The sequence below is a fragment of the Oncorhynchus mykiss genome, chromosome 17 (assembly GCF_057628025.1).
Source record: "Oncorhynchus mykiss isolate SJ-2025 chromosome 17, ASM5762802v1, whole genome shotgun sequence".
Taxonomy (NCBI): domain Eukaryota; kingdom Metazoa; phylum Chordata; class Actinopteri; order Salmoniformes; family Salmonidae; genus Oncorhynchus; species Oncorhynchus mykiss.
The window spans coordinates 47,398,222-47,424,168 of record NC_143038.1 but is presented as its reverse complement, the minus strand read 5'-3'; the positions used below and the strand labels follow the sequence as shown (position 1 = coordinate 47,424,168).

General features: G+C 42.4%; 1 protein-coding gene across 4 annotated transcripts in view; it reads left to right on the top strand.

The window, feature by feature from the left end:
* celsr2 (cadherin, EGF LAG seven-pass G-type receptor 2) overlaps positions 1–25,947 on the top strand; it is a 79,437-nt gene that overhangs the window by 5,453 nt on the left and 48,037 nt on the right. The gene's annotated exons all lie outside the window — the stretch shown is intronic.

Sequence of the window (25,947 nt, the reverse complement as noted above, 5' to 3'; positions counted from 1 at the left end):
ATTTGAATTGCCTTTGTTAACAAATATAGCATGAACCAAACATAGGCCTTATGGCTATATTTTATAGGCCTATATGTCATGTTTCGAGCCATCTATGAACATACACCTTTTAGACCGGAAAGTAATTCATTTTTGACTCACTGCAAAGATAAAGCTTTTACGTTTGGAGAGTTCTAGTAGCCAGCTCATGGAAACCAGGGAGCTGCGTGGTCTTCTCTAACCTCGTGTTTGTCTTTGAGTTTGCACTCTGCACTGGTATTTTCACCTGTCAGCACTAATTACAGAGCATTTTATTTGCTACAAAATGTGACTAAACTTGAATCGCTGCGGGAGAGTTGGGAGAGAGATTTGTGGCCCTTGCTTTCTGGGAGCCAGGCTGTAGAGCTGGTTCCTTTATGGCCTTGGCTCTAATTAAAAGAGAGGAGCAACCGCAGCAAACGACACCTTTTTAAATGTGGCACAGCTTCTCAGTCAGGGATTTGACATCAAAGCGCCCATATAACTAGATCAAATAAGTTTAACCAGATGGATTAAAACTTTCCTATTTAAAAAAAAAAATCTTTACTCTGATGGATGCAGAGGTATAGTCTAATGTGAGAGGGTCAGATATCATGGAATGATTGGTGAATATAAGTATAGCATTCCTATTTTGAGTTATTTACTAGACCAATAGACAGTGAGTGCTAGGCTGGCTGAGTTGGTCCTGAGTGCCAGATACTATATGGTCAGCAGTGGGTAGCCATTATAATGTATTGGAGCGCTGCTTTGTTTTTTGGTGTTTTTACTGCTTCTCCTCCCTGGAGCCTCTTTAATGGAGGAGTCCCCGGTGACAGATGAGATGGCTGGCTGTCTTTCTGGGAGACAATGGCGAGCGATCGATTCAGAGGCAGGCGAGAGGAGCTCATGCTAGGCCCTTGTTGGGGGCAACAGCTGTGACTCTACCAAGGACCAATTAGACGGCCGGCTTTTCGCCGCGTCCCGCACCTGCTGGGGTATGTGTGTCAATACCCCTCCGGGTGAAAGAGGGGAAGAAGGAGGGAGAGAGAGGTGGTTCATAGAAAGGATAGGAAAATCACGTTGGTGTAAGATGGATAGAACTTGTGAAGATGCAGAGGTAATGAGAAAGGTAAATAAAGAGGGCTTATGGTAGAGAGATGGAGAGGGAGGGAGAGACTTAAATGAACGGTACTGGTGCCTGCCTGTAGAATAGAAGTTGTTGACCCCAATTCGGTTGTAAATACATCTGATTACAGATTTGTGGGTAGACATTCCATGTCACTGGCCAGGGGAGTTACAATCTCTAGATTAATTGCTGCAGCCCAGATTACAGTTGTAAATACAGTTGATTACAGATTTGTGAGGATTGTTGGATCCTATTTTCCCTCCTGAGCTGAGCAACAGAACTGACACCAGATCAGCCCAACCAGGAGTTGTACCAGGCTGGCAGATAGATAATTGATGTGGCAGAACCGGTGCACTGTTGCTCCAGCGTTGATATACTGCTGAGCTGATCTACTGCTGCTTCTTGCATGTGTGAGCTTGCATTAATGTGTGTGCTTGCATGAATGCGTGTGTGCTTTTGATGCTGAGGGGATTTATCTTCCTTCCTCTCATCCTCACTACTGAGTTTGATGGAATACTCTCCCTCTATGTTCTTACCTGAATATCGTTCTAGAATAAACACCATGGTATTTACGTTGGAATGTTTGTTCCTTTGATGAAATGTGTGAAGCCAGAAGCCTCTGTAGGCAACATACTGCACATACCCACTGTTATAGTCATCAGCACTGAGATGAAATGGTCAAGCTCTCCTCTCTGATTGAACATAGCAGCTTGATTTTCCTCAGAGTGCACGGCAAGGCATGCATTAGCTCATAGATGACATGCTAATAGCAAGCATGCTATGTTGTCTACCTAGGTGGTCTCTGCCCCGGGAGGTACTGTCACTGGCTTTATCATCAGTAGTCAGTATACTGGGGATTTTCCATAGGGAAACTCCTCTCACCAAACCCTCTGTAGCATCACAGCTGACCCCTGACCTCAAATTGTTCTCAGTTCCAGTCTTGGTGAACTCCCCATGTCATCAGACTACACATTTATCGGTTTCACTAGGATTAAGGAAATGTGAAAGGAATTGGATCTGAATTTGAAATTAGGACTAAGATGTGGACAACAGAATCAATTTCTGTAGTACATTGCATTGTGATTATCTGTCACAAATCCTATTTCAAAACCATTACACATGCAAATATTGTTTGAAAAGACTAACTGCATTTACAATGTTCAGCTTGTTTTGAATATTCAAATATCTTATTTGAATGTGAGACAGTTCTCCCGACTCCCACACAGCCCAGGCAGTGAGTCCATATTCTGTGTTTTGTAAGGTGTCCATTTACCCACTGTCACCATTTCACCACACAACATAACAGGACAAGAGTGGACTTTTTTAGGAAGCCACTCATTCATTACATCTAAATTTGCGTCAAGCCAGTCCCAGTTTATGTAATTCCATTACAGTGTATTAAGACTGTCTGTTGTCTGTGGATGGACTTCCTCTGTGGCTGGTTTCTGCCAGGGGACATGGTCTCTAATATTAGCTGAGGTATGGATGAATGCACTAGTGTAGCAGTTTTTGTCTCGCCCTTTCCCCCCCTTTATTTAACTAGGCAAGTCAGTTAAGAACAAATTCTTATTTTCACTGACGGCCTAGGAACAGTGGGTTATCTGCCTTGTTCAGGGGCAGAACGGTTAGTGTTTGAAGCCAATGGGTTTTCCCCATGACTACGCAGACATGGATAAAGGGGGAGCAAGAAGTTGAGAACTTGTGCTTATACTCAGAAATACCCTTGGCCTTTACACTGTCCCGCAATATGCCATACAATTTCCATGATGTAGCACCTGTCTGTTGGTGTGTATGTTTGTGCTGACTTGTCTGTAATGGCCCTTTATCTCTCTCCATACCTCTGTTGCCCCCCAAGAAGACATTCGTCACAGCCCTGCTTGGAATGTCTGTGGCACTTTGTCCACCACCTCTGCTCTTCACTCTAACATCACCTATCACCTTGATTCTTTTCCTCTTACATTCATCAGTCATGTATCCCTCCTCTTCTATCTCCGTGTCCATGATTCTCAGCAGCCTCTCCACGGCCCCCTTCCCCATCCTTTCAAGCTCCTCCACCCTCCTTCTCCCCATTTCTCCTTTGACTGTTGTTCCCTCTCTCCCCTGTGAAAGGAAGAATGCATAAGATAAATGCTTTGTTAAGCACCCAGTTGTCATGGTGACCCCAGCAATGCCTGAGAAATTCCTGGTGGGTGGGGACAAGGGGCAAGGTCCCTTTGTGGAGGGAATATGGGGGGAGGGGCAGCACATAAGTTCTAAAGTGCACCAGGGTTACTATTGAGCGAACTGTTGCCCTCTCCCTCTCCCGCTCCCGCTCCCTCTCCCTCTCCCGCTCCCTCTCCCCAGTGAAGGATAGATCCCAATGAGTCTTGCTTTGGACACAGTGACCTGTCCTACTGCTTGACTGTTCTCTCTCACCATTAGACCTTTTTTGAAGGGGACAAACTATTTTGATAAACACAATCTATTCTGCCGCTGTGTGGTTACCTTTTGACTGACTAAAACAATTGATTGCTTTAAGTTTGGAAAAGGTGACCTAAACCTTCAAGGCACTATTTGCCTTGGGTTGTCTTTTTGAACGACACCACTTTGTTATTTGTTTTTACGGTGAGAGACCAGAAGCTAACGTTTAATGGATGTCAACAGCTCAGAGTTCTGTAACCTCTCTGTGAAACCCTTACCAGAGTAAAGCACAGGGTGGGCAGGTTGTGTTGTCTAAACTTTTTGTTTTGTGACACAGATGTGTGGAGAGGGTATCTGATTTCCTTCCGTTGGCTGCTTTCTCTATGGGAGCGACTCCTTTGTGGGACTAGCCCTTCTCTCGCTCTCCCTCTTTCTCTCTCTCTCTCTCTCCGCTTTGTTGCTCTTACGGTCTGGATAAGCAGGGATGACATCATCCCAGTGTTTTGGATTAGAGCTGGTGCACGGCTGGGCTTGGGTAGGGGTCAGGCCTGGTGGCATTATCACATATATTGCAGGGTCATCTGTATTGTCCCCCACTATCACTGCAGACAATGGGGTGGGGAATTTAGCTCTGTCTGGGTCTGTACCCCTCTGTCTTTGTCCCCCTTGTTTGTTCTGGTCCTGTAGTCTTCAGGGGAGTCTGACCATGCCTGCTAGCACCACCCTCAGAGTTTCTAAATCCAGAGACGCAACATCGCGAGACTTCCAGGAATGCTTCCAACGCAGACCAAGCCGGAGTTTGAGAAGTCAATGAGAGAAGTGAAAAATTGTCCCATAGTTGTTCATTTTAGAAACTAGAGCCAATGTCTTTTGTTGAACATGTCATTACTCCAACCTCGTGAAATTGTCAAACTGACATGCTCTCATTTGTCAAAAACAATAGATTTGACGGCCTGCACATGCGTAGTTCGGTGTGAGACGTTCAACCCGATGACGTGTTTCTACGCATGAGCTTAGCTAGCCAACGTTGCCATGACATTGCCTACATGTGTGATCTGGGATTTCTATGCTTATCTTCATACTGTACTGTCTTTGCCGCCATGTTGTTAAGGTATGAGTTGGTTACTTTCAGATTAATATACAGTCTGGGGAAGATACTTTTTTTTTCCCTGAAATACTTTTTTTCCCATAGATTAGATGTTTTTTTTAATTCATAGCTCAGCCATCCACTGCATTGCCACACATTTCTGACCTGGGGTACTCTTTCTATCATGTCTACAATAAAAACCCTTTACCACTCATCCTCCTCCATCATTTGAAACCGTAAAAAATCTGTCACGTGAACATGTTTTGTTGCTCTAGTGCTGCTGTGAGCAACAGATATGTTTATTTAACAGATCGCTGACTTGCAAGCTACATTGCACTCATTTACCATCAAACCATTGAGAAATTATACAGTGACCTGGTTTCATGGGCTCCGTCCGAAGAGGGTAGAATGTCAGCATTGGGCCTTCAGGCTTTGGTAGTAGGTATGAAGAAATGGTTCCTAGTGTGTGCTGAAACTCATATGGTTATTAGCACCAATTAGGGTGGCATGACAATAATCTGAGGCCTTCCAGCCATATGTTTTTTTCTGGAGCCACGCCAATGACGATCTTGTGCCATCTAGGTTTGGTGGCATTGTTAGAAGATGGCATCAATCTTACTCTTTCAGCTGTTCTAATTAAACTAGGCGGATTGTTTTCCTTAAGTGGCATGATTCTCAGCCATGCCAAGAAGGACTGGGCAGAATCTGATTATTTTACATGTTTTGTTTCAACCACTTGCACAGCATTCAGGAATAAATAATTTTTTAACAAGGTCACCTCCATTATTTATTTTCAAATTGAGGTTTTCAAATTGACGTTTTTATTGGCTGTTTCAGAATTTTTTTATAGTTTCAGGTCCACATTTTCTAAAATCTTAAGCCATGGCTTAGAAAGCGTTAGACTACCCTGCAGTGGGTCATTGGTCACTGTTTGAGAGTCTCTACTATTTGAGAAATGTCTATAATATTGGATGTTGCCTATGTTTTTCAACTTAACCAGTCTTCTGTTTGAGTCACGTGACATTGATGGTCATGATCACGCCTGCATCCACATAAAAAAAAACATTAGGAACGGCCTAGCTCTACTTCGCCCAGATCAACCAGATCTCCCCTTGGGCTGTGAGAGTGAGACCCTGCATTATGTGGCTGCTTCAAAAATCTTCTTGATTAAAATGCCTGAGTGGTTTTAATTGTGCTCCAGAGGCCCTTTCTAATTCCAGCAATTGAAGGAAATGTGAGGCTAGGTTGTGATGCTTTTGTTCTTTTTTGATCTTCTCCTGACATAGTGTTTGGTTTGCTCTATAGGAGGAGAAAATGGATATCCAGTAATCATTCGGTAATTACACTTGATTGTTTTGATTGCCGGTTTGGATCAGATTTATGCATAGGGCTCCCGATTGCCACAGCGGTCTAAGGCACTGCATCTCAGTGCTAGAGACACTACAGACACCCTGGTTCGAATCCAGGCTGTATCACAACCGGCAGGGATTGGGAGAATTTACATTTTAGATGTCGTCACTGGCCTACACACAATACCCCATAATGTCAAAGTGGAATTATGTTTTTAGAAATGTTTACAAATTCATAAAAAATGAAAAGCTGAATTGTTTTGAATCAATAAGTATTCAACCACTTGGCTATGGCAAGTCTAAATAAGTTCAGGAGTAAAAATGTGCTTAACAAGTTGTTGATTTTTTTTCAATGACTACCACATCTCTGTAACACCACACATACAATTAATTATCTGTAAGGTCCTTCAGTTGAGCAGTGAATTTCAAACACAGACTCAATCACAAAGACTAGGGATGTTTTCCAATGCCTTGCAAAGAAGAGCACCTATTGGTAGAAGGGTAAAACAATTTTTAAAAAGCCGACAGTAAATATCCCTTTGAGCATGGTGAAGATATTAATTACACTTTGTATGGTGTATCAATACACCCAGTCACTACAAAGACACAGGCGTTCTTCCTAACGGTGTCACGCCAACAGAAACAATCATCTCTCTGGTAAGAAGAAGAAGGGTAGGGGTGTATGCTTCATCATTAACGAATCATGCTGTAATCATAACAACATACAGGAACTCAACTCAAGCTAATTTGAGAACAAGGCTACCTAAATTCTACCAGCACATTGACTGTAGTACCCACGTGGGCAATACACTGGACCACTGCTACTCTAACTTCCGCGATGCATACAAGGCCCTCCCCGCCCTCCCTTCGGCAAATCCGACCACGACTACATCTTGCTCCTACCGTCCTATAGGCAGAAACTCAAACAGGATGTACCCATGACTAGAACAATTCAACGCTGATCTGACCAATTGGAATCCACGCTTCAAGATTGTTTTGATCACGCGGACTGGGTAATGTTATGGGAAGCCTCAGAGAATAACATTGATTTATATGCTGACTCTGTGAGTGAGTTTTTATTAAAACTGAAAGCGTGAATGACCACATTCAACCATGGAAAGATGTCGGAGAATATGGCCAAAATATAAACAGTGCAGTTATTCCCTACGCAAGGCAATCAAACAAGCGAAATGTCGGTATAGGGGCAAAGTGGAGTCGCAATTCAATGGCTCAGACACAACGTATGTGGCAGGGTCTACAGGCAATTATGGACTCCAACTAGAAAACCAGCCACATCACAGACACCGTCTTGCTTCCAGACAAACTAAACACAGACGGCACCCCTAGCTGCGTCCTCAGAGCATGTGCAGACCAGCTGGCTGGTGTGTTTACGGACATATTCAATTGCTCCCTATCCCAGTCTGCTGTTCCCACATGCTTCAAGATGGCCACCATTGTTCCTGTACCAAAGAAGGCAAAGATAACTGAGCTAAATGACTATCGCCCTGTAGCACTCACCTCTGTCATCATGAAGTGCTTTGAGAGACTAGTCAAGGATCATATCACCTCCACCTTTAGCTGCCACCCTAGACACACTTCAGTTTGCATATCGCCACAACAGGTCCACAGAAGATGCAATCACCATCACACTGCCCTATCCCATCTGGATAAGAGGAATATCTATATAAGAATGCTGTTCATTGACTACAGCTCAGCATTCAACACCATGGTATCCTCCAAGCGCATCATCAAGCTTAAGGCCCTGGGGCTCAACCCCGCCCTGTGCAATTGATTCCTGGACTTTTTGACGGGCAGCCCCCAGGTGGTAAAGGTAGGAAACAACATCTCCACTTCGCTGATCCTCAACACTGGGGCCCCACAAGGGTGCGTGCTCAGCCCCTTCCCATACTACCTGTTCACACTTGACTTCGTGGCCATGCACACCTCCAACTTAACCATCAAGTTTGCAGATGACACTACAGTAGTGGGCTTGATTACCAACAATGACGAGACAGCCTACAGAGAGGAGGTGAGGAGGTTATCTACATCGACAGGAGAGCAGTGGAGAAGGTGGAACGTTTTAAGTTCCTTGGCGTACACATCACGGACAAACTGAAATGGTCCACCCACACAGACAGCGTGGTGAAGAACGCGCAACAGTGCCTCTTCAACCTCAGGAGGCTGAAAAAATCTGGCTTGTCACCTAAAACCCTCACAAACATTTACAGTTGCACGATTGAGAGCATCCTTTTGGGCTGTATCACCACCTGGTACGGCAACTGCACCACCATCAACCACAATCAATCAATCACATTTCTTTATGAAGCCCTTTTTGCATCAACCGATGTCACACAGTGCTATACAGAAACCTAGCCTAAAACCCGAAACGGCAAGCAATGCAGATGTAGAAGCACGGTGGCTAGGAAACACTCCCTAGAAAGGCAGGAACCTAGGAGGAAACCTAGAGAGGAACCAACCTCTGAGGGGTGGCCAGTCCTCTTCTGGCTGTGCCGAGTGGAGATTGAACATCTTGGCCATGTACTGTTATAAACGTTCATAGATGACCAGCAGGGTCAAATAATAATAATCACAGTGGTTGTAGAGGGTGCAACAGGTCAACACCTCAGGAGTAAATGTCAGTTGGCTTTTCATAGCTGATCATTCAGAGTGAGAGAGCTTCACACAGGACACCGGATAAGACAGGAGAAATACTCCAGATATAACAACCTCCAGATATAACAACCCTGATACAAACTATTGCAGCATAAATACTGGAGGCTGAGACGGGAGGGGTCGGGAGACACTGTTGCCCCGTCCGACAATACCCCCTGACCGGGCCAGCCAGGCAGGATATAACCCCACCCGCTTTGCCAAAGCACAGCCCCCACACCACTAAAGGGATATCGTCAAACCACCAACTTACTACCCTGAGACAAGGCCGAGTATAGCCCATGAAGATCTCCCCCACGGCATGAACCCGAGGGGGGCGCCAAACCCGGACAGGAATATCACGTCAGTGACTCAACCCACTCAAGTGAAGCACCCCTCCTAGGGACGGCATGGACGAGCACCAGTAAGTCGGTGTCTCAGCCCCCGTAATAGGGTTAGAGTCAACAACCACCCGAGAGCCAGTGAAGAGAGGGGAGGCTCTACTGAGGGTGGTGTGGTCTGCACAACGCATTACCGGAGGCAAACTACCTGCACCCAATGTCACAGGAAGGACAAAAATATGAAGGACAACCACCCGAGCCACTGCCTGTTTACCCCGCTACCATCCAGAAGGCGAGGTCAGTACAGCTACATCAAAGCTGGGACCGAGAGACTGAAAAACAGCTTATATCTCAAGGCCTGCTAAACAGACTGCTAAACAGCAATCACTAACTCAGAGAGGCTGCTGCCTACATACAGACTCAAATCATTGACCACTTTAATAAATGTATCACTAGTCACTTTAAATAATGTCACTTTAAATAATGTTTACTTATCTTACACGACTCATCTCATATGTAAATACTGTATTTCATAACATCTACTGCATCTTGCCTAAGCTGCTCGGCCATCGCTCATCCATATATTTATTTGTGCATATTCTTATTCCATCCCTTTACATTTGTGTGTATAAGGTAGTTGATGTTGAATTGTTAGATATTACTGCACTGTCAGAACTAGAAGCACAAGCATTTCGCTACACTCGCATTAACATCTGCTAACCATGTGTATGTGACCAATAAAATGTGATTTGATTTCGTTACTCAGTTGCCGGAGAGGAGGAAAACTGCTCAGGGATTTCACCATGAAGCCAATATTGACTTTAAAACAGTTACTGAGGATGAATCAACAACATTGTAGTTACTCCACAATACTAACCTAAATGACAAAGTGAAAAGAAGGAAGCCTGTACAGAAGAAAAAAATGCACTTAAGTAAAACTGCAACAAAATGTGGCAAAGAAATTAACTTTATTTCCTGAATACAAGGTGTTATGTTTGGGGCAAATACAACACATCACTGAGTATCACTCTTCATATTTTTCAATCATGGTGGTGACGGCATCATGTTATGGGTATGGTATGCTTGACATGAGCAAGGACTCATCCAAATCCTAAAGGAAAACCTGGTTCAGTCTGCTTCCCAACAGACACTGAGAGACAAATTCACCTTTCAGTAGGACAATAACCTAAAACACAAGGCCAAATCTACACTGGAGTTGCTTACCAAGACCACATTGAATGTTCCTGAGTGGCCTAGTTACAGTTTTGACTTAAATCAGCTTGGCAAGACTTGAAAATGGCTGTCTAGCAATTATCAACAGCCAACTTGACAGAGCTTGAATAATAATGTGCAAATATTGTACAATCCAGGTGTGCAAAGCTCTTGGCGACATACCAAGAAAGACTGGTGATTGTAACTTGTTGACTCAGCTGACTCAGCGGTGTGAATACTTGTGTAAATTATATTTCTGTATTTCATTTTCAATAAATTTTGTAATTAAAAAATAAATAAATTACTTTGTCATTATGGGGTAATGTGTGTAGATGTGTGAGAGAAAAAAAAGTCATTTTTAATTCTGTCTGTAACACATTTGGAATGAGTCAAGGGGTATGTACACTTACTGAAGGCACTGTATAACCCCCCATTTCAGACCATTCTTATGTACACGTACGTGCACGCTGACACAGACCAAAGATGACTAATCCATTTGGCAACTGTTAGTTTTATTGTGGAGCAAGAAGATTTGGCTGCATTCAGCAGTTATTTTATGATGCAGTCGAACAAATGAATTCATTTTGTGCAATTTAATTGGCTTTACATCATTCCGAGATGAATTACATCAAATGTGTTGCGTAGGCGTTAGAACATGCTCTCTCCACGGTCACCCCTCCCCAGTAACACAGAGGGGCTACGTGGGATCGCTGTGTGATATATGAAGTGCTCATGTTAATCATACAGCAGATGTCTCCCAACAATGGGACCAAGCCATTAACCCCTTCACGCTGCTGGAGGCCAAGGGCACATTGGTTTTGGACAATCACCAATCTGCCCTCCTTACAGGATAATGTATGCTTTAGTTAGTGATCCAAGCCACAGTTACGTTAGTGTAGAAAGTGTGAACAATCCCAAAAGTTTTTAAACCATTTTTATACTCGCCCATCCCTCCAGAGCTCATATGGTTTGACTGTTTGGTCTCTGAGTCAGATGTCTACATTGAGGTGTCGGTTAACTGCCTCTGCTTCCATTCTTGGTTCATTGTGCACTTGGTGTTGTATAATGGACAATATTGTGGGAGCTTAGAGAATTAAATCCGCTATCATGCTTTGTTGTCTGAGCTTCAGTCAGTCCATTACAGGGTTGTCAGACAACCTCTCATTGGATGTGTGGTGAGGGTGAAGTCTTGAGGAGGATTGTGGGAATGCGAACAGTAAAGATGGTGACGTGAACCGTTTTTTGGGAGGGGGTCTGGTCGCCTGCCTGGTGGGGGGGGCGTTAGGGGGACTGTATCCAGAAGGGGAGTGTCACTTTGGGCGTTGCTGGTCCTGCGGGGGATCATGCAGTGGGGGATGGGAGAGAAGTAACTGGAGCAAAGCATCAAGTACTCCCCCTCCCTCGCTCCATCCCTCCCCAAGTTGCAACCCCCACCCCCAACTAACTAACTAACCACCATGTAGGCTGGCAGGCGACTGCAGCCTGTTTCATGTTTCAGCCCTGGTTAATTCATCCAGCACATTCCCCAATGACGTTTTAATATGTTCTCAAGAGCCGCTTTTTCCTTTTGATCGCCAGGATTTCAAATTTCAGCTTTTTAATTAAAAGAACATCACTAAGCGAGCATGCTCGGCGGATTTAATGAGCGACCTAACCCACTGATTAGCATGATCTAACAAATGGCTCTCTTGCTGGTTTTACTACTCCCACAGTCAGAGATTTAAACCTCCCAACTCCTACCCTGCTAAAATGCCCCGTCTACAATAGCAACATGTGGTAAACTCCTGCTCGGCTGCTCCTCCCCAAATCTTTAACCCAGGTGAACCCACTAATGTCTCCAGAGGACTGACTTCCCCACTCCTTTGATGGAATTCTGATTGGACTGTGATCCCTGCTTGCTGATTGGCTTGTAGCAGTGGATTAGGCCTGCTTTCCTGCTGAGAGCTCTCTGGTCCTGTATGTCACTGCTCTGTTCAGGTGGAAGAGAACTGAATTTAGTTCCCATGAAACCCTAGGCAACCTCGGCCAGGCTTCAAATACTCCCATTAAATTGTCGATTTTCACCTTGTGTTTACAAACCAATCTTTATTTTATGTTGAATGTTCCAGTCTGTCTTTTACACAATTTCACATCCATGTGGATCATTCAAAGGTAGCCTACTTCATACAGACTCAACCTTATGGACTACGGCATGCCTCAACTTTGATGTGGCTGTGCACTGACACATCTTTTTTGTAAAGGTAGGTCTCTCTTTTGATTGCACTTGACTGTAATGAATGGCCACTGGAAGCAGGGCCATATAATCCTGTCAAGGTGCTGGCAGAACAAATCTGTTCCATGACTACCACAATCCCAAGCCTGAGGAAGCTTTAATAACTGTAATAAATTATCCAGGGTCATCCAAGTGCAAAAGTCCCTCTATAATGAATGTATTACCACAGTGGTCCTAGGTCAGCTATGTCTAGGGCTGTGACTGTCATTGAATTTTGGATGACGTTATTGGACAGCCAAATGACTGCGTCACCTTTAATAAAAGTTTCAATATCAAAAAAGTAACATTTTGTTTTGTTTCTCCTCTGCTTCTGACTGCATAGAAGTAGAATGAATAGAATGGGCATCCCCATTCAAGTTAATAATAATGGCATATTGGGTAGACTGGCTGCCATTGCGAGGAGCAGGAAGTAGCAAGTAAAAGCAGGAAGTGTATCTGTCATTATACAACGGGTGGGTTTAATCCTGAATTTTGTTGATTTTGTTAAAAGCGCATTCCAGCCGGTGTCTATTCCACAATTTACCGCCGGCTAAATCTATGATGTTAAAATGACTATTTACTCTGTTCCATCAGCCCACCCATGCTAATTATAAACCTGATCACCATTATAAAAAGCATCTAGACATTATTTCACATTTGTTTTAGACTAACATTTAGTTTTCAACAGCAGATATTTGTATACACCTTGCTGTCTATCTCTTTGACATTTGCAACGTTTCAATATTCAAAATCCACCCCCAGCTGTACCATAGTAATGAATGTGTAGGGGTCTGGAGTCGGAATAAATAAATAAATTAATCCAAATACATTTTTTAATGAAAATATGTAAATCATTATTTGAATATGTTGGTAACCCATTGTATAAAAGTTATAATGCCGTCGTTTGGAGGATATATTGGCACGGTTTTGTCTCAGACTTCGTCTCAGGCCTAACACCCCTGCCAATATATCCTCCAAACACCAGTTTATCGGGCATTATCACTTAAATATGTGCTGTGATTTGGTGATTCAACTCAACTGACGTTACAACAATCAGTTGACATTTTAATGAACATTTTACGTTACCATGGAAATTATTGCATTACCATGCAGCCATTGTGAGTGTACCCATGATTTAGTATTGTTTTTGTACATAAAAAAAAAAAAAAATCATTTATTTCCCTCCAACCCTACCACCCCTCCCCTAATTGGAGTAAACTAGTGAACAACAACGCTTAGGCCTGTATTTCCAGCTTATACATATTATATACATTTTATAGACAGTCTGTTTTACAATAGTTCTATTTAGTTTGTTTTTACTCCTGTCCTTCCTCTACTCTCAACCTCTCCCATCTATTTCTGATGTCCATCCTCTAACGATGTAGCCTAGTGGTTAGAGCGTTGGACTAGTAACCGGAAGGTTGCAAGTTCAAACCCCTGAGCTGACAAGGTACAAATCTGTCGTTCTGCCCCTGAACAGGCAGTTAACCCACTGTTCCTAGGCCATCATTGAAAATAATAATTTGTTCTTAACTGACTTGCCTAGTTAAATAAAGGTAAAAAAATTTTTTTTTTAAATCTCCCCTCTATTTCTGATGTCCATCCTCTACCCTCAACCTCTCCCATCTATTTCTGATGTCCATCTTCTACCCTCAACCTCTCCCATCTATTTCTGATGTCCATCCTCTACCCTCAACCTCTCCCATCTATTTCTGATGTCCATCCTCTACCCTCAACCTCTCCCATCTATTTCTGATGTCCATCCTCTACCCTCAACCTCTCCCATCTATTTCTGATGTCCATCCTCTACCCTCAACCTCTCCCATCTATTTCTGATGTCCATCCTCTACCCTCAACCTCTCCCATCTATTTCTGATGTCCATCCTCTACCCTCAACCTCTCCCATCTATTTCTGATGTCCATCCGGTTCTTTTTGCCATGTCTTTTCAAACTGTGCTCTTTCACTAAAGTTCTGAACCTATATACGTTTTACGGCACAGTATGTTTTACATTAGTTATCTTGTTGTTATTAGTCCCAACCTTCAGCTCCATTCAACCCCTCCCATCTATCTCCTAACACCATCCATGTTGGATTTCCATTTGCCATATATTTTTCAACTGTGCTGTGATGTTTCACTAAAGTTCTGAACCTTTCTACTCTCATTGTTTCTACAGATAGTAAATTGAAAATATATTTATTTTTAAAGTATTTATTTTGTATTATTATTATTATTATTATTATTGATCGATTTGACTATGACTTTTCAGATCACCCAGTAGTGCTATCTGCAGGGTTCCTGGAGCTGTGACCAAAAACAAGCTACATATGGACAGTACCAAACAAATGATCTAATGATTCTGTCTCTTCGCAGCAAAATCTGCAGAGCTGGGAAGGTTGTATCCACCATATACATTTTAAATGTATTTATTTTTATTTCATCTTTATTTAACCATGTAAGCTAGTTGAGAACAAGTTCTCATTTACAACTGCGACCTGGCCAAGCTAAAGAAAAGCAGTGCGACACAAACAACAACACAGAGTTACACATGGAATAAACAAGCATACAGTCAATAACACAATAGAAAAAAAAGAGTATATACAGTGTGTGCAAATGGCGTGAGGAGGTAGGCAATAAATAGGCCATAGTAGTCGAGTAATTACAATTTAGCAGATTAACACTGGAGTGATAGATGAGCAGATGATGATGTGCAAGTAGAGATACTGGTCTGCAAAAGAGCAGAAAAGTTCATAAAAACAATATGGGGATGAGGTAGGTAGATTGGGTGGGCTATTTACAGATGGACTATGTACAGCTGCAGCGATCGGTTAGCTGCTCAGATAGCTGATGTTTAAAGTTAGTGAGGGAAATATAAGTCTCCAGCTTCAGCGATTTTTGCAATTCGTTCCAGTCACTGGCAGCAGAGAACTGGAAGGAAAGGCGGCCAAAGGAGGTGTTGGCTTTGGGGATGACCAGTGAGATATACTTGCTGGAGCACGTGCTACGGGGTTGGTGTTGTTATCGTGACCAGTGAGCTGAGATAAGATGGAGCTTTACCTAGCATAGACTTGTGGATGACCTGGAGCCAGTGGGTGTGGCGACGAATCTATAGCGAGGTCCAGCCGACAAGAGCATACATGTCGCAGTGGTGGGTGGTGTAAGGGGCTTTGGTAACAAAACGGATGTCACTGTAATAGACTGTATCCAGTTTGCTGAGTAGAGTATTGGAAGCTATTTTGTAGATGACATCGCCAAAGTCGAGGATCGGTAGGATAGTCAGTTTTACTAGGGTAAATTTGGCGAGTGAAGTGAAGGAGGCTTTGTTGCGAAATAGAAAGCCGATTCTAGATTTGATTTTGGATTGGAGATGTTTAATATGAGTCTGGAAGGTAAGTTTACAGTCTAGCCAGACACCTAGGTATTTGTAGTTGTCCACATATTCTAGGTCAGAACCGTCCAGAGTAGTGATGCTAGTTGGTCGGGCAGGTGTGGGCAGCGAACGGTTGAAAAGCATGCATTTGGTTTTACTAGCATTTAAGAGCAGTTGGAGGCCATGGTTGTATGGCATTGAAGCTCGTTTGGAGGTTGGTTAACAGTGTCCAAAGAAGGCCCAGATGTATACAGAATGGTGTCGTCTGCGTAGAGGTGGATCAGCGAATCACCCACAGCATTAGCGACATCGTATATATTTACAGCGAAAAGTAAATAACTTTATATTGGTTGCAAGAATTTTGTATAATTTAAATTTTTTAATTCTAAGTTTTGAATCCGGCGTCATTTTGCATATCAGGTTATAAACCATGTGCCATGGAATCGGTACGTAAAATATCTTCCCAACTATTTTGTCATCTAAATGGCACGGCTGTACATTTTTTGGTCCTTAAATGAAACGGGTATACTTTTTATTTATCACAATTTTCTTTAACCAATTATGGTCTTTAATGCAGGGCCGACAGACAAGTTCCTTACTTTTTCCCCCTTACACTTTCCATTCTTGCGGTGATGTTCCAATTAGTTGGTTGTAATTTTGGGTAGAGCAGACATTTCCATATGTTTTTGTTGGCTGTGTGTGTGACAACCACCAGTCCTACAGTTAAATTTGGAAGTTTACATACACTTAGGTTGGAGTCATTAAAACTCATTTTTCAACCGCTCCACACATTTCTTGTTAACAAACTATAGTTTGGCTAGTCGGTTAGGACATCTACTCTGTGCAAGTCATTTTTCCAACAATTGTTTACAGACAGATTATTTCACTTGTAAATTCACTGTATCACAATTCCAGTGGGTCAGAAGTTTACATACACTAAGTTGACTGTGCCGTTAAACAGCTTGGAAAATTCCAGAAAATGATTCTGATAGGCTAATTGACATAATTTGAGTCAATTGGAGATGTACCTGTGGATGTATTTCAAGGCCTACCTTCAAACTCAGTACCTCTTTGCTTGACATCATGGGAAAATCAAAAGAAATCCGCCAAGAAAAACAATTTTAGACCTCCACAAGTCTGGTTCATCCTTGGGAGAAATGTCCAAATGCCTGAAGGTACCACGATCATCTGTACAAACAATAGTACGCAAGTATAAACACCATGGGACCAAGCAGCCGTCATACCGCTCAGGAAGGAGACGCGTTCTGTCTCCTAGAGATGAGCGTACTTTGGTGCGAAAAGTTCAAATCAATCCCAGAACAACAGCAAAGGACCTTGTGAAGATGCTGGAGGAAAGAGGTAGAAAGGTATCTATATTACAGTAAAACGAGTCCAAAATTGACATAACCTGATAGGCCGCTCAGCAAGGAAGAAGTCACTGCTCCAAAACCGCCATTCAAAAGCCAGACTACAGTTTGCAATTGCACATGGGGACAAAGATTGTACTTTTTGGAGAAATGTCCTCTGGTCTGATGACACAAAAATATAACTGTTTGGCCATAATGACCATCGTTATGTTTAGAGGAAAAATGGGGAGGCTTGCAAGCCGAAGAACACCATTCCAACCGTGAAGCATGGGGGTGGCAGCATCATGTTGTGGGGGGGCTTTGCTGCAGGAGGGACTGGTGAACTTCACAAAATAGATGGCATCATGAGAAGGGAAAATTATGTGGATATATTGAAGCAACATCTCACATCAGTCAGGAAGTTGAAGCTTGTTCGCAAATGGGTCTTCCACATTTCCATTGAAATGTTCCAGGCAGTTATATATAAACTCCAGTTGTACTTTATCAAAAGCGTTTTCAAGGTCTGCTATGAATAACAGTCCTGGTTTCCCAGATTTTTCATATTGTTCTATTGTTTCCAGTACTTGACTTATATTATCTCCAATGAATCGTCCATGTAAGAAATCTTTCTAATTTAGAATGAATAATGTCTGACAATACATTTTGAATTCTACGCGCTATACATTTTGCTAGAATTTTTGCCTCACAACACATGTGTAAGGGGCCTCCAATTTTTTTAATGGACTGGATCTTTATGTTTCCCACTTGTATTCTGTTTCAGTAATAATGAAATCAGGTCACCTTGTTGAGCGTCTGATAATCTACTATTTACATAGGAGTGCTTAACCCTAACCCTAACCCTAACCCTAACCCTAACCCTCTGAGTATATCAGAAAAGGTTTGGTATACCTCATCTGTTATGCCATCCAGCCCTCGAGTTTTCCAGGACTTAAAGGATTTTATTGCATCAGGAAGTTCCTCCTCTGTAATTTCACCTTCACATGAGTCTTTCTGTACGGCTGTTAATTTGACATTATTAATTGAAAATAAATTCATACAATTAGCTTTTGTTAGAGGAGTTGGAGGAGACTGAAACAAAAACATATGCTTAAAGTACTTCCTCTTTCAACATATAATTTGGTGAATCATGGGTGACTCTGTCATGTTGAAGATTTGAAAATATTTGGGTGCATTTTTCCCAATATTCCATCCAGTTTGGTTTATTTTTATAATATATTACACTTGATCTTTCTTGAATAGGTTCCTTCATTTCTATTTGTTTTTCCTCTAACTTATTCTGAGCCTATATGGTACAATTTGTATTGCTATCTATCTGTTCTGTTAGACCTTCTATTTCCTTTGTTAGTATGGACTCTTGACTGAAATTGTTTTTGTTTTAGAGATGAGTACTGAATGAGTACTGAATATATACAATAAGGGGATTTTCTGTACCCATGTTATGTCAGAAAAAGTTCAGTTATAAATTCCTCTGTCCTAGGTAACTTGTTTTTATCATCCCATAGGCTTTGATTAAATGTTCAGTATACTCGCCACGTGGAAATTCAGTAAGAGCAATGTATATGCCAATTATTATCTGATGGTCCGACTGCATTCTATCCCTTATCAACACTTAAAAAATATATACTTTTGGTGCCAACGAGAATGACATAAGAAAGAACTCAAGACGACTAGCTTGATTGAGCCTCCGCCATGTATAACTCACTAGGTCAGGATATTTAAGTCTCTCTATATATCCACTAGTTCCAATATATCCATGACATTCGTGATTTCCTTAAGAGCATGAGGGTGATACTCATGAGTTTACATGTCAAATTGCACACGAATGCCTGGCTGTCCCGTCTTCAATAGCTGTTGTTTCCAAAAAAGAAAAACATATATATTATCCATACATGTCAGCTACACAGTTATACGTTAGTTGTGCCAGCCCTACCCACTTCATATTAATTAGATTGAATGGTGTAGATCCAGGTGTCTCCCCCAATGAAACTATGTGATCCCAAGGTCACACACAGTCTGGTCTGTTGTCAAGATAATTGTGTGTACAAAGATATTTCAGACTTTGTTGTTTAATGGTTGGTCAGCACTTGGTAAACACGAAGCGTCAGAAATGAGGGTTACACAAATTGCCTCTGAAATGATGATCTGTGCAAGATTTCACACGGCACGCCCCTTATTCAAACTGTGCAATAAGTTCAATCTGGGAATTTTGATGTTCCTACGTTGATATAAACTAGCAACCGTAACAGAAATGCAATAGCTTATTGAACAGCTTGGCGATTGCGATTTTAGAGGGTGCGAAGATATCTGTAGCCTTTTTTCTCTCAGAGCAGATTACTAATTTATGACCTTGCTCTCTATTGAACTTGGAAATGGGACCGTGGCTTTGATGTAGTCAGTTGGCACTGAACGTGCTGCACATACTCTATCTGCTGGTGTTGAAATAACCAAGATTCTGGGAAGTGGCTCTGCTCAACCTCATTACCCACTAACCCTGAGGTACCTTCTGCTCTGCCATGGCACTCGTCTACTGGAACACACATCTGCTGCTTGACACAGCCCCCACTCTGCCCTAGATCAGCACATGCAATGTAATGCCTGGCTTACACTTGCACATTCCTACTGTATGTGATGACAGCAGTGTGATGTATAACTGCTTTGAGACCAGGTTAAAAGGTGCTATTAATATAAGATTTATAGCAATGAAGATGAATGGTACTGATGTGGTTGTCTTTTATGCTAAGTGTATGACCCCTACAGTAGCTGGAGGCTAACAACAGTTGCTGTCTTGTTTCCATCTTTGGACTGACATATAATGTACATATACGTAAACATTTATCCCAATGTGTCTGGGGTTTTTAGAAAGAAATGGATAGGGCGGAGGGATGGACGCGCCATAGGGGACATCTCTGTCCTCAGTGTTGGGGTGACTGCCCACATGATCCTGATCAACTGTGACTCGGCTGGCATTTTTTGGGCACCGGTGACATAGAGCACTGTGCTCGAATTAGGCCGGTCACACTCCTTCAAGAGCTTCTCTGTTGTCTCCCTCTCTAGTCCTCTCTTCTCCATCTCTCTTTCTCAGTCTCTACCTCTCCTCTTGTCCCTATCGCTCCCTTTTTTCTCTCTTCAGTTTTCTCTGGTATGTATCTCAAGCGCTCCCTCTTGTCTCTCTTCAGTTTTCTCTGGTATGTATCTCTCCCTCTCTCTGCTTCTGCCCCTTACTGTAACTCAACTTCACCCAGGAAACTTCAACTGTCAACATTTGTAGCTACATTGAGCATCACCTCAATCAAATTCTACAAATCATTTCAATTCTTTGCACATTTTCAATATACTTTTTTTGAATTGTCATGCGAGCCAGGCTTGTTTGGTGACTGCCTACTTGCTGCCTAACAGGCTGGCAGCCTGGCTAGGTTCAACTGACCCAAACTGTAATTTTATCACGGTGTTGGCTATAGATGGTGGAAGTCATCCAATCCTTTCTAGCCTTTTCATTGTGTTGAGGTGACATTTCTTTAGTAATGCACCAAAGGGAGCTGAATCTGTGCCATTAAACATTTACCGGATGGTTGGAAACAGGATTCTATTAATATTTTAGACAATGAAAGTTGTCTATCTGCCTCCCAAAGGCCCCAGCCTGAGAACTTTCTCTGCTGTATGTGTAAGCCCACACACACACACACACACACACACACTGTACGTTTGCAGTAGCAAGCAGTATAAAATAATGACTAGAGATTTAGATTTGGGACTGGATGTTTTCTACAGAGCAGTCTCTTTTTATACATGACATATTCCAACAGAAGTTAAAACAGATGTACAGTGCACTCCAAAAGTATTGGGACGGTGAACAATTTTAGTTTTTGACTCTGTACTCCAGCACTCTGTTGTGCCCAATAGAAATTACTGTTAAATAATGTATTGTGTCATTTTGGAGTCATTTTTTATTGAAAATAAGAATAGAATATGTTTCTAAACACACTACATGAATGTGGATGCTATCATGATTACAGATAATCCTGAATGAATTATAAGTTATGATGAGTGAGTAAATTGGACACACAAATATCATACCCCCAAGACATGCTAACCTCTCACAATTAATACCCCCAAGACATGCTAACCTCTCACAATTAATACCCCCAAGACATGCTAACCTCTCACAATTAATACCCCCAAGACATGCTAACCTCTCACAATTAATACCCCCAAGACATGCTAACCTCTCACAATTACAATAACACTGGAGGTTAGCATTTTTGGGCGTGTATGGCCTACATCTCCCATAAAGTGGAGAGGTCCTCTATTGTCCCACCCTCAGGCTATCAGATTTAGAGCTTCTCCCAGGGTTGATATAGGTCAGGGTGTGTGGTAACAATAACATAAAGTCATGTGTATGTTATGTATACTAGTTTGGGATCCGAACTGAATAGGGACAGTATTAGAAAAGGATTTCACACTCTGACATAATCAAATGATAAATGGGATCTAGATTTACAGCAACATTATCTGAATAGCTTGATCCCTGAAGAGTTTACTATACTGTATTTAGAGTCTGGCGGGCTGTGTTACCGATGACGCTTTGTCTTAATCTTGTCATAAATATATATATATACACACACACACATACACACATACACACACACACACACACACACACACACACACACACACACACACAGTGGTGGCCTGGCGCTCATACAGGCTCAGTGTGTGTTTAATCTCTCCCTGGCGCCACTTCTCTGCTGAGAGCATTCCTGGCACACAGAGGCCATGGGGGGGTCAGCCATAGGGCTGGCAGGGCTGTCACACTCCAGAGCTGGCACCTTGTCCCTTCACCATCCCTTCTGTCCCCCCCCACCCCCTTTTCCCAGCAACAAGCCCCATTCCTAAAGCAGAGCTTCCTTCTCTACAGAGGCACCTTTTTTTGAAAGACTGTCTGGTTTCTATTAAAGAGCAGATTCTCCTCGCATACTGTTTCCAAGTCTTTTTGTCTGTCATGGACCTCTGCCCAAGCCTTCATCCAAGAATGCCACATGGCAGAGAACATAATTAAGGGAATGTCTGCTCTCCTGATACGTAGCCTAAACTTTAAGCTTCTCAATTCCATGTGTTTTGTTGTCCTATTTTCTGGCTCTTGCTCCATTTGGGGATCAGTGGCTACATGACTGCCTGTGATGATGGGCAAAGAAAAAAGGAATCCTAAAATGCCAGGCTTGAAAATAAGTGATACGCTATTATCTTGCTTTATATTATCGTGGTGAATTCTGAAGGAGTATTTATAGGCAACTAGGCATAGTTGAAGTCGAAAGTTTACATACACTTAGGTTGGAGTCATTTAAAACTCGTTTTTCAACCACTCCACAAATTTCTTAACACCAAATTATAGTGAAGTAATTTTTCCAACTGTTTTTTACAGACAGATTATTTCACTTATAATTCACTATCACAATTCCAGTGGGTCAGACATTTACATACACTAAGTTGACTGTGCCTTGGAAAATTCCAGAAAATTATGTCATGGCATTAGAAGCTTCTGATAGGCTAATTGACATAATTTGAGTCAATTGGAGGTGTACCTGTGGATGTTTTTCAAGGCCTACCTTCAAACTCAGTGCCTCTTTGCTTGACATCATGGGAAAATCAGCCAAGACCTCAGAAAAAAATTGTACACCTCCACAAGTCTGGTTCATCATTGGGAGCAATTTCCAAATGCCTGAAAGTACCACGTTCATCTGTACAAACAGTAGTACGCAAGTATAAACACCATGGGACCACGCAGCCGCCATACCGCTCAGGAAGGAGACGCGTTCGGTCTCCTAGAAATGAACGTACTTTGGTGTGAAAAGTGTAAATCAATCCCAGAACAACAGCAAAGGACCTTGTGGAGATGCTGGAGGAAACGGGTACAAAAGTATCTATATCCACAGTAAAACGAGTCCTATATCGACATAACCTGATAGGCCGCTCAGCAAGGAAGAAGCCACTGCTCCAAAACCTCCATAAAAAAGCCAGACTATGGTTTGCAATTGCACATGGGGACAAAGATCGTACTTTTTGGAAAAATGTCCTCTGGTCTGACGACACAAAAATAGAACTGTTTGGCCGTAATGACCATCATTATTTTGGAGGAAAAATGGGGAGGCTTGCAAGCGGAAGAACACCATCCCAACCGTGAATCACGGGGGTGGCAGCATCATATTGTTGGGGTTCTTTGCTGCAGGAGGGACTGGTGCACTTCACAAAATAGATGGCATCATGAGGAAGGAAAATTATATGTATATTGAAGCAACATCTCAAGACATCAGTCAGGAAGTTAAAGCTTGGTCGCAAATGGGTCTTCCAAATGGACAATGACCCCAAGCATACTTCCAAAGTTGTGGCAAAATGGCCTAAGGACAACAAAGTCCAGGTATTGGAGTGGCCATCACAAAGCCCTGACCTCAATCCTATAGAACATTTGTGGGCAGAACTGAAGAAGCGTGTGCGAGCAAGGAGGCTGACGCAGTTACACCAGCTTTGTCAGGAGGAATGGGCCAAAATTCACCCAACTTATTGTGGGAAGCTTGTGGAAGGCTACCCAAAACGTTTGACCCAAGTTAAACAATGTAAAGGCAATGCTACCAAATACTAATTGAGTGCATGTAAACTTCTGACCCACTGGGAATGTGATGAGAGAAATAAAAGCTGAAATATATCATTCTCTCTACTGTTTTTCTGACATATCACATTCTTAAAATAAAGTGGTGATCCTAACTGACCTAAGACAGGGAATTTTTACTAGGATTAAATGTCAGGAAGTGTTTAAATGTATTTGGCTGAGGTGTATGTAAACGTCCGACTTCAACTGTATATACTTAAATAGGCCAATTATGTGACATAATTAAAATATTACATTATTTTTCAATTATGCAACTTATCAAAGCTGCTGAAGGTCTTCTGACTGACATGTAACATATGATTCAGCATGCAAATGTCAACAACGATTAAAAAGTGAAAGCAAGATGTGAATTGCCACGTTTAAGGATGAGTTTGCTGAATTGTGATGAGCTCAGTGCTGTCATGATAAAGATGGCACTGGTGCCACTCGTCACTACGTTGACTTGAAGGATAGGATGTGGTATAAGCTTTCTTAGACAACTTTTTTACTGTGCAGTTACCATTTCATGATTGATACAAGGCGTGCCAATGTACACAGCTAAGCCTGTGTGGGAAAGGCACCGAGACACTACTTTCATCTCCCTAGATTAAATGTTAAATTGAATCTCGCTTTGCCCCTCTTTCCCAAAGCATCTGACTGTTTTCCATTTTTAATGTCCCTCTGACACGTTCTCCTCACCAATTTGTTTCTGTGTGAATACCTTTCTGTATGCACAGACAACACAGATATGTGTGTCTGAGAGAGAAGTGCCCCTTCCCAGTCCTCCCTCCAGCTCTGTTCACTCTGCTCAGGGCCTGAAGTGTTCCAGTGCGGGAGTGGCAGCAGAAGGATTAAAGCAGTGTCAAGACATGCTGCTCAGTGTTCCTTTCTCTCTGCTTCTCTACTCTCTTCCCACTTTCTCTCTCATTTTGGCGCTGGGTGTTTAAACATGTCCTGTGCCAGCCTGGGATCCGGTAGCTTCCACAGTGTTGCTGCCTGTTTGTGTGGTTGGTTGGGTTCTCTCCTCCACCAAAGCTCAGCTGAGGGGTTCTGTTCTGTTCTCTGGCCCACATCCAGAGCCCCCAGACAAAGAGACTATTGATTACAGTGGAAAGGGAAGAGGAGGAAGAGGCTGGGGCTTGTTTTCACGACAGGTTTGATTTGATTAGGCGTGTTTTATGTTTGCCCTTCAGGCAACAGACTAGCAAACACTGCTACAAATAAACCCGCTCTCTCTCTGCTGACCTTAAACACACAACGCTGTAGATCAAATGTATAACAGAGTCAAGAATAGGATTGGTTTCAGATCTTTTTTGGACAATTTTATCTATTGATTTTCACAAAGATCCAGACAGACGGAGACAGGAGACTGGATGATACTGTAACAGAGAACATCAATAACACCAGTAATATGTTGTATAAATGTATTGTATACCTACAAATCCTTACAAATGCCTCAACCACAGAGTCCATTTGAGTTGGTGAGAAGAGATGGTTGGATGATGTTGGAGAGGGCCGTGATTGTCTAACTTATGATTCCTGAACTGGGATCATGTTGCCTTGTCAGGAGCAGAGGCATGTATTCACAGATGCCAAGGAAGCCAGGTTTCCCTAAAAAAATGGACCAAGAGAAAAACTTCATCTCTCTGTGTTTCATAAATGTCCTTCAATTCGCAAGAGACTGAATGTATCTCACCGGAGAAAGCATCCGAGCGAATGAAACAGCCCCGCTTTTGTCTGTGTGTGTAGCCCATCTATCTCATCTCTGGTCACAAAAAGTATGACATTGTTGCTGCCCGTAGCATTGAATGCAAGGGAAGCCAGCGATCATTTGTCTTCACTTGATAATTAAAAAAAATTAAATAACAGCCAATCAACGTTGAGCTAAACTGAGTAAGCTCAGCTGTGAAGGGTCCTGGCGCACCAAAAAAAAGGGAAGCCCATTTTGGATTTGGCTTCACACCAATTACATCAGAAGCCAAATGTCATTGACAGAAAACTTTAATTGTTGCGTCTCGTGTCGTTGTCCTCCGATGGCTAGCTATCTAAAATCGTCCCTTTCCTAAGTTAGCCATGGATGGAGATAGGGATTTGTACTTGTGATGTCAAGGCATATGAACTAACAGGTTATAGAACAAACAATGCAATTATCATAACAC